The sequence below is a fragment of the Palaemon carinicauda genome, chromosome 31 (assembly GCF_036898095.1).
Source record: "Palaemon carinicauda isolate YSFRI2023 chromosome 31, ASM3689809v2, whole genome shotgun sequence".
In the NCBI taxonomy this organism is placed as follows: Eukaryota; Metazoa; Arthropoda; class Malacostraca; order Decapoda; family Palaemonidae; genus Palaemon; species Palaemon carinicauda.
In genome coordinates, this window is record NC_090755.1 from 6814727 (window position 1) to 6824726 (window position 10000).

At 31.3% G+C, this 10000-nt stretch overlaps 1 long non-coding RNA gene across 1 annotated transcript; it reads right to left on the reverse strand.

Annotated features, from left to right (window-relative positions):
- Nucleotides 1-741: 741 nt before the first annotated feature.
- Nucleotides 742-5252, reverse strand: LOC137624240 (uncharacterized). Its single transcript, XR_011040699.1, has 2 exons — nt 4955-5252; nt 742-1365 (listed from the first exon to the last, which is right to left on the reverse strand). It is a non-coding gene; the product is annotated as an uncharacterized lncRNA (long non-coding RNA).
- Nucleotides 5253-10000: the final 4748 nt, after the last annotated feature.

The following is a 10000-nucleotide window of genomic DNA, read 5'->3' on the forward strand; positions in this document are numbered from 1 at the left end:
GCATAGCTAGCTTCTCTTAAGCTATGATATGGAAAAAAGGCCATTTACTATTTTCCCTTAGCTCTGAACATCTTATATATTTTATTTTTCCATGAGCATCTATACTGGACCCTAAAAAGATTAAATACCGGCAGTAGACAAGTTTAAATCTTTATTATCTTACAAATTTTCAATCGTATATCTCTTGAATCCTACACTATGCTGACCGAAATCTTTCTTCAAAATCTAAGCAAAAGCCCTTTCAATAAATGGCAGCAGGTCTTTGTACAGAACTTTAATTGGAGTAACTTTTAAAATTATAGTAATTCTAGTGTTTCAAGTTGGCTTCTATAAATTTATGACCATTTTCAGTCACTATAAATACCTTAAAATACGTACCACACATTTTTGCTAACATTACAATCAGTTTTGGAATGATCCACAAATCTTACTTGGACTTCATATATCTTATTTAAGTAATGTTAGGTATACAGTCATATCCTATAGTCATAAAATCCTTGAAAGCAAAACAAACATTTAAAGTAAATTTTTAAAGTTACAAGTTTTTGTGCAACGGTAATAGTACCCACAATAATTGTACCAAACAAAAAATTTATGGTTTCAAATGTTTTAAACATTCGAGTTACAGGATTATGGCTGTAATATGTACAGACAAGCTTCCTCTTAATATAGTGGAAAAACTCAACCTTGGTTGTTACATTCAACTCACTTAAGTTATGGGATTGAAGTAATTCAATAAAATCTTTACCCTTTCCCTTTTTATTCAAGGTTTTCAAACTTTAATAACAAAACTCATTTATATAAAGAGGATAAAACTCAAATTTTATTTGCATAAAACAATTAAATCTGATCAAGCTGAATGTCAAACTTCACCCAGACTGCTGCTGCTGCTGCTGCTAAATCAGTCCACCAAAGCATTTACTACCTCTATATTCCATTCAGTGAGGATACCTTAACGTGGTGAAAGGATTCTTTAATCGCCATTATCGCCATGATCAGTAAAGCTGTACTAGTCAGGCACACCCAAACTATGCTGGTTTGCAGTAAACCAAGACCCACCAATCAGCACTGTCTAGAAGGTGATGACTACTGGCCAAACCCAGAACACGAGTTTATGCCTTTGTCCTGCAGTGGAATAGAAACTGCTGCATTTGGTGTTGTCCATCCAAACTATCGTTTACTATGACAATGGTCCCTCTCCTCAATGCTCCAGTCAACGTGTGCGTGTCAGGTGGAGATAGCTAGAAGAGCATGCCATCTCTGCCAGATTACGGCTTCCTTTCACCAGGTACGCCGCTGCAGCTTACAATTCCAAAAACAAAGCCACCAGATTGTCCCAGCAAACAGCCTTCAACCCCTGCGCTGCTGAATTACAGACCAAACCCGATAACTTTGTATCATTGCAGTTTTAACATTCAGCCTGTTTTAAAAAGATTTAGGTTAAAATACTTGCGAAACTTATCTTCCACCGCAAATAAACTTATAGGTAAATGCGACTACGTACAGAAATCCAATCTTTATAAGTCTCATTGACTTTGTTAAAGTTTCACCTTCAATGCCTTGCATATTTATAAAAAATTTGAAATTAACCTAAAAGTAAAGTCTTGCCCACTATCTAATGCTAGAAAATAAACTTTGAAGATGGAGGTAAAAGCTTAGTATTTAATGCAATGTTTTAAACTATACACGAGCTGAAGCATCAATTAAGTTAAATAGTTTCTTACCCAAAATACTTTAGCCATGATTATAACTACCGTTGACACCCATACCGTAGTACTATTTTACCTTTCGTGGTTACCAATCTTATCTGTAGATATTTTTAACGGGTAAGATATAAATTGACCCAAAATTCCAACCCCCAAAGTAAAATGGCAATATCAGTAAGAATATAAATAACAAGGGCGCATATTTTAAAATTAAAATAACCATAAAATTAAAGTAGTTCGGTTCACAAGGATCAATTAAACTGTATGACAGTATTAAACCGATTTCTTTCAACAAGTGCATAGTTTACCGGTTTAAATTCTCCAGGTGGATACTGACAGATTAAAGTATACTCCAGTGTGCTAGGGAAAAAAAAAAAAAAAAAAAAAAACTAACTAGGCGTGTCTGAACACAGTATTCCCCATTGGAAAAAAAAATTAAGGAAATTTGGAAAGCAGGTAAAGCACCCAATTGCTGCCCAAATTAAAACTAGCGAAAATAAAACTAGAATGTTATGATAACCCTTTTGACAACTATCGCCAAATCTGGGCGTTTATACCCCATTAATCAAGTCCCAGTAATTATACCCTTATTTTTTTGGCTATAAAATATATGGGGAACCAGAAGAACAGAAAATATGGTTTAAATTTATAAGAGGGTTTTGCAAAAACGTCCTGATCTTAAATATCATCAGAAACTAAATTAATACCATATCAGTGATTACAGAGATAACTAAAACATTTTATAATTATAATGTTTAAAGCGGATCAATTAAACTGTATGACAGTATTAAACCGATTTCTTTCAACAAGTGCATAGTTTACCGGTTTAAATTCTCCAGGTGGATACTGACAGATTAAAGTATACTCCAGTGTGCTAGGGAAAAAAAAAAAAAAAAAAAAAACTAACTAGGCGTGTCTGAACACAGTATTCCCCATTGGAAAAAAAAATTAAGGAAATTTGGAAAGCAGGTAAAGCACCCAATTGCTGCCCAAATTAAAACTAGCGAAAATAAAACTAGAATGTTATGATAACCCTTTTGACAACTATCGCCAAATCTGGGCGTTTATACCCCATTAATCAAGTCCCAGTAATTATACCCTTATTTTTTTGGCTATAAAATATATGGGGAACCAGAAGAACAGAAAATATGGTTTAAATTTATAAGAGGGTTTTGCAAAAACGTCCTGATCTTAAATATCATCAGAAACTAAATTAATACCATATCAGTGATTACAGAGATAACTAAAACATTTTATAATTATAATGTTTAAAGCGGTTTCATTATAGAACAGTGCAAAATTAGTTAAGACATAAGTCTTTATTGATTAGACCTTTGCTTATATACTATTTTGAGTCTCATACTAGGTAAAACAAAGTTAGATTTTAATAAAGGATTTCCTTTATACTCTTTGGTCTTATTTTTGAAGATTGGCTTAAAAACCTTAAAAAGTGAAATTTTATATAAATTTAGAATGTTACACTATCTTATCTGAAGAGTTTCAGACTTCAAAAGACAAATAGGCTAAAAGCATTAGCTTTCCAAGTTGACCCAACAAATGAAAATTTATAGATATTCGCCAGCCATCAGAATTCAAAGTTCAAAACACCACAAGTACTGTATATGTAAAAAATAAGTCTTTTTCTAGAAAATTTTTGCACTGTTCTATAATTTAACCTTAAACTCTAAGGAATAAATATTAGTAAAACAATTTCGGGATGTCCATGGTAGACTTTAATGTCTACCATGGACAAACCCTAAGTCCACCTTTGCCTTCATGGCAACAGCCACCCCGGCAAAGGTGGACTTAATAAAATGACAATTTAATAAAATTTAAAATTTCACTTATGTCATGCAAACCTCCATACGCTTCATGCAAACTACTACTGAGGCTTTAACATCCATTCATAAAAATATCTAATTTCCTAACTTTATCTAAACCGTTTAAACAGATAAATTTTGAATTTTTTTTAAAACCTGGCTTCCCATGCAATTCAACAATTTTGAAACTAAATTTCCAAAGTTTAAAACAAAAGTCCATTAGAAATAAAAACTATGCTCTTGCCTGCTATGCAACCCCGTTTAACTTTAAATATTTCTAGTTTTAATATTTCAATTCTAGTAAGATTTTTAATTTTTAAATGAGCTTGTCTGCTATTCAACCCTTTTTAATTGAAATTTTTAGAAAACTGATCCATAGTGTCAGTACGTATCTTATTAAAAATCTAAATTTATGTCTAACACCTTAGACTAGGGAATTCTAATACTATATTAAAATCTTGTATCAAAGAAAACCTAATTGTAGCAAGACAGATTTAGTCAACCTAATTATATCTTACATTTTCATTCCATTCATCCAAAATTATAATCAACACTATCTAATAAGCGTAATTTATGAAAAAAATAAAAAACCGAATACCAAGTTTTACAGTTTTAGAATACAGAATATCAAATTAAACAATATTCAAGCTCCCTTTCTCTTCCAAGCCAAACACCTTAGATTGAATAGATTAAAATCTAGGCAGTTAGCGAAACCTAGCCATGAAGTGCCAAAGAAAAGTATTACGTAAAAAAAAAAAAAAAAAACAAGTATCAAAATGTCTAGCGCCACCTTAAATTTCGAAAACATCTCAAGCCGATTAATTCGATATTTATTACCAACTACAGAACGCAAAAAAATAAGTAACGACCCATATAAAGTTCAAACAAAACGAATCATATCAAAGGATAATTCAAAATTTAGATTGAAAGGTTAAACAATTTTCTTCATACACCATTTGTTAAAAAGTGATTAAATTACCGAAAGTAGACTTTACCAGCTTTAATTTTTATCCGAAGTCTGACTAACTAACCACAGACACTTTTTAAAACATTAACCGGGTAATACAAGAGTATTTTAATATCAGCAAACTAGTAATAAAAAAAAAAAAAAAAAAAAAAAAGACCACACCAAGTGAACCTGCTACACACCACTAAACATCCACCAAGTTTTAGAGAATGAACCAATCCGATCAAAACCAGAGACCAGAAGACGTCATGATGTGACAAACAGTAAAACGGTAAACTGAGCTAACGACGCCACGACTTCGTTAGAGCATAGAAAAAAAAATAAAGTAAATAAACATAATAAAATTAAATAAAGTAGCCTGAACTATAACCACTTTTGACATGCTCTGCGTTGTCCACTATCCTATGAGAAACATCAGGCCGCAAAAAAGTGGACAACTATAAAAACATATGAACACTTACCATTATCCCACGAATAACAATCGAGTCCACACAATGAAGTTGATCTGCGATCGAGAAAACATCAAGGGCCCCGTAAACACCTCAACTTCGTGATGAATCCCCCAGACTACTGGAACCTGCGTGTTCTGATGTAAATCTTCAGGAAGCAGATGACAGAGCCATCTGTTGGATACTCTAAAAGTACGTAAAGATATGAACGAACGAACTTGACGAAATCTTCCACTATGAAATCTGTCGAATAGTGACACTAACTAATCAACCCACTGAATAACCTAAAATAAACGTTGAATACGTCGAGCAAAACTCCGTCTGTGCAATTGGTAATTGATGACTCTGGAATGTGTGCAGAGACAGATAAAGCCAAGGACTCTTCAGCCACAGGATACGGTATTGGATATCGCCCGCAATTCTACCTAGTTTTGTGAATTTTCTCTATTTTTGTCTTTCCTTATACTTCTTAAAGAGTTTCACACTCAGTTACTCAGTTTTATTTCAATGTATTTTTATATAGATTATGTATAGCACTTATTACTCTTTAATATCTATTTTTACCCATTATTTTGTTAATTCTGCCTTTTTTATATTTTTCCCTTCCATCTATTCTTGTTTACTTCTTTTTCTTTTATAATCTTCTATATTGAGTCTGGATAAACGATGTTTAATTAAATTTCTCAAGGATTTTTTTTTCTGGACTACTTTTCATTTCCTTCTGCTTTTTCTGCAATTTCTGTGATTCTAGTCCAGTTTCCTATTCTTTGTCCTATTCTTCCCCGTTACCTTTTATTGTCTGTTTTATGTCATTCATGTTACTCTGACACATTATTATTATTATTATTATTATTATTATTATTATTATTATTATTATTATTATTATTATTATTATTACTACTACTACCTAAGCTACAACCCTAGTTAGAAAACCAGAATGCTAAAAGCACAAGGGCTCCAATAAGGAAAATAGCCCTGTGAGGAAAGGGAAATAAGGAAAAGCTACAAGAGAAGTTCAAGGACAATAATATAGCTAAAATAAATCTTCCATAATTAAATAAACTATAAAAACTCGAAAATAACAAGAGGATAAAACGTTCCAAATAACAAGAAAAAGAGAAAAAAGATAGAATAGTGTGCCTGTGTGTAACTTCATGCAAGAGAACTCAAACTCAAGACAGTGCAAGACCATGTTACAGAGGCTATGGCACTACCCAAGACTAGAGAACAATGGTTTGATTTTGAGGTGTCCTTCTCCTAGAAGAGCTGCTTACCATAGCTAAAGGGTCTCTTCTACCCTTACCAACAGCAAAGTGGCCACTGGACAATTACAGTGCAGTAGTTAACCCCATGAGTAACTAAATGTTTGGTTAGCTTAGTGTCGTCAGATTTATAAGGAGAGAGAAAAATGTGTAAAGAATAGGCCAGACTATTCGGTGTATGTGTAGGCAAAGGTAAAATGAGCCGTAACTAAGAAAGGAGCAAAAAGAGCCCTTTCTGGTCGGTAAAAGGATCCAATAACTCTCTAGCGGTAGTATCTCAACTGATGGCTGGTACCTTGAGCAATACCTCCATACTGCAATTCCTTGGACGAAAAAAAATACTTGAACCATGGCAATCTGTTTCAATTATGAACACCCAAGTCTCTCATATGCCTGAGAAGTGTTTGGTCCTGAGGAAAATATGTAATACTCTCTCTCTCTCTCTCTCTCTCTCTCTCTCTCTCTCTCTCTCTCTCTCTCTCTCTCTCTCTCTCTCTCAAAACGGGAGAAAAATAATCATGGACATTTTATTTTTCACTGACACTATTTCAATTTAGTTAACAGCACAGGATCCCAAGTATACTGTACGATTAAAAATCATACAAAGTAATAAAAACACAGTAGATATCAGCCAATTTTTATTGTATTTTGACATTATGATAGAGAATACATCAAATATTGTCCGTATAAAGCCAATCAGTCGTTGTTATGTAGATGATATATTTTGAATAAAAAACATGGTTTTGAATTACGAAATTCAAATTACTCTGTTAAACCTATATTAAAAAAAGGACTTTCATCCGATCTTGATAAGCTTCAACCATAATGGTAGTGATGATGGTGGTAGTAGGGGCGATGATAGTAATAAGGACGATGGTATCTCCTCTTGAAGAAGAATGGGTCAGGGCTGGCAGCCGGATCAGGGTCAGCTAGGGCATATGGGTTGGGCAGGGCCTCGCCTGACCCCATAAGAGATGCCAGTGCCAGCATTAAGCACAGTAGTGTTGAAACCTGCGACGTAGAAGGAGATTCGTTAATTATACTATATTAATATTAATGGGTATATATATTATAGATATATATATATATATATATAGTATGTATATATATATATATATATGTATATATATATATATATATATATATATATATATATATATATATATATATATATATATATATATATATATCTGTGTATGTTTGTATGTATATATGTATATATATGCATATATACATATAGTTGAGTATGTGTACGTACTGTATGCTTACGTGTGTGGTCTCAACCAGCTAGCGTGAGCCTTTAGCTGCAACAATATGATACCACAACCATACACACACACACACACACACATATATATATATATATATATATATATATATATATATATATATATATATAAGTGTATGTGTGTATGCATATTCGAAAGGACCACAAAGTAGATTAAAATATAAGAGTTAGTTTTGATTATATTTGATTTATATCTTCAAGTCCTCTTAAAAATGTAAGACGAAACTAGTCTGGATTCACTCTTATATTTTAATTTTCACTATAGTTTTTTTTACTTTGGCAGTTCTAAACACACACACACACACACACACATATATATATATATATATATATATATATATATATATATATATATATATATATATATATATATATATATGTGTGTGTGTGTGTGTGTGTGTTTGTGTGTCTGAGTGTGTGCTATGAAAACATCACAATTAAAGAAACAGTATTTTTTTTTTTCAATTTCAAAATATCAAAATAAATACCCTCCATTTAGCTACCTTCTAAGATTACACCTAAATGAGACAACTATTAAATATGTTCTTGAACACAATACAAAAACCAACATAAACTTTCTAAGACTATTAAAGAAATTGAATTAACTTTCAAGAAATTAACTCATTCCTTCTTACCAACTTCATCTTGGTGAACTGAACAGATCGCAACAGGTGTCGAGTGTCTTGTAGTCTTGCTGGTTGCTAGTGATCTGGCTTTTGAGCACAGGTCCCTGCCTCTTATATACGCGCTAGAATCTCACATGACTCCCGCTATGGAATACTACGAAGGCTGGGTTTTTTTACGGGGAAGTCTATGAGCGTAAGGAGATTATGTAAGGTAGATTTGCTGTTGGTTAACGTTTCTCAAACGTGAGCAAGACAGGTTTTGAGAGTTCTGGTTCATGGCTCTTTCAAGATGAGATTTGATGGATATTAAAAGGGAATTGTATATTATATGTTTTCCTAATTGTTAAGATTTTTAAAATGAAAAGTTAATTTTTCTATATAGTGAAATGTAACTTTTTATTATTTGAAGACGATGTTACAAGAGAACTGTATATTATATATTTTCATAATTGTTGTTAAGATTTACCATTATGTGATGTTGATATTTTATATTATGAATTGAAACTTTATATTATTTGAAGACGATGTAAAAAGGGAATTGTATAATATATATTTTTATGATTGTAGCTAAGCTTTAGTATTATGAAAAGTTATTGTTTTATAGCGTGAATTGGAGCCATTATTATTATTATTATTATTATTATTATTATTATTATTATTATTATTATTATTATTATTATTATTATTATTATTATTAGCTAGGCTACAACCGTTGTTGGAAAAGTATGATGCTATAAACCCATGGGCTCCAACAGAGAAAAATAGCCCAGTGAGGAGAGTAAATAAGGAAATAAATAAGCTCTATGAAAAGTAATAAATAAATAAATATATATAAGATATCGTAAGCCCAGTAAGACCGTTAAAATAGATCTGTCGTGACGTGAAAGTAGATTCCTTGGTATATATTAAATTTTAAAAATTGTAGTTAAAATTTAGCATAGCAAAAGTCGACTTTCTATTCATTTATGTCTTTTTTACGTAACAATATTTTCTTAAATGTCCATATAATGTAATTTTGGCAAAATGAAATCTTGTCAATTGATCCACGTAAGCAGCTCCTCTAGGAGACAGACACTCCAAAATCAAACCATTGTTCTCTAGTCTTGGGCAGAGACATAGCCTCTGTACCATGGTCTGCCACTATCTCGGATTAGAGTTCTCTTGCTTGAGGGTACACTCAGGCACACTATTCTATCTTATATCACTCCCTCTTGTTTTGTCAAAGTTTTTATAGCTTACATAGTAGATATTTATTTTAAAGTTAGTGTTCTTAAAATAATTTTTTTCTTTGTTTCCTTTCCTCACAAGGTTATTTTCATTGTTGGAGCCCCTGGGTTAATAGCATCCTGCTTTTCAAACTAGGGTTGTAGCTTAGCAATTAATAATAATAATAATAATAATAATAATAATAATAATAATAATGATAACGCTTTCTTAGGAAAAGTTTACACTTTAGTTTTTCGAACACAACAAGTACTTTTTACAAAAAAAAAGAAAATTTGGATACCATCGTCTTCTTTATGTTTATCTTAAAAAATCATTACTTTTGGAACGCCATATATAAAGTATTATAGAATTTTCCAGTTTGTAAATAGTTTGTGAATGGTTAAGATTACTACTTTTATGGCATTGAATTCCCTTTTAGGGATTTGCATACCATGATTATAATTTTTATTTATATATACATACATATATATATATATATATATATATATATATATATATATATATATATATACATATTGATATATATATATATTGATTATATATATATATATATATATATATATATATATATATATATATATATATATATATATATATATATATATATATATATATATATATATATATATATCATCTCCTCCTCTAACGCCTATTG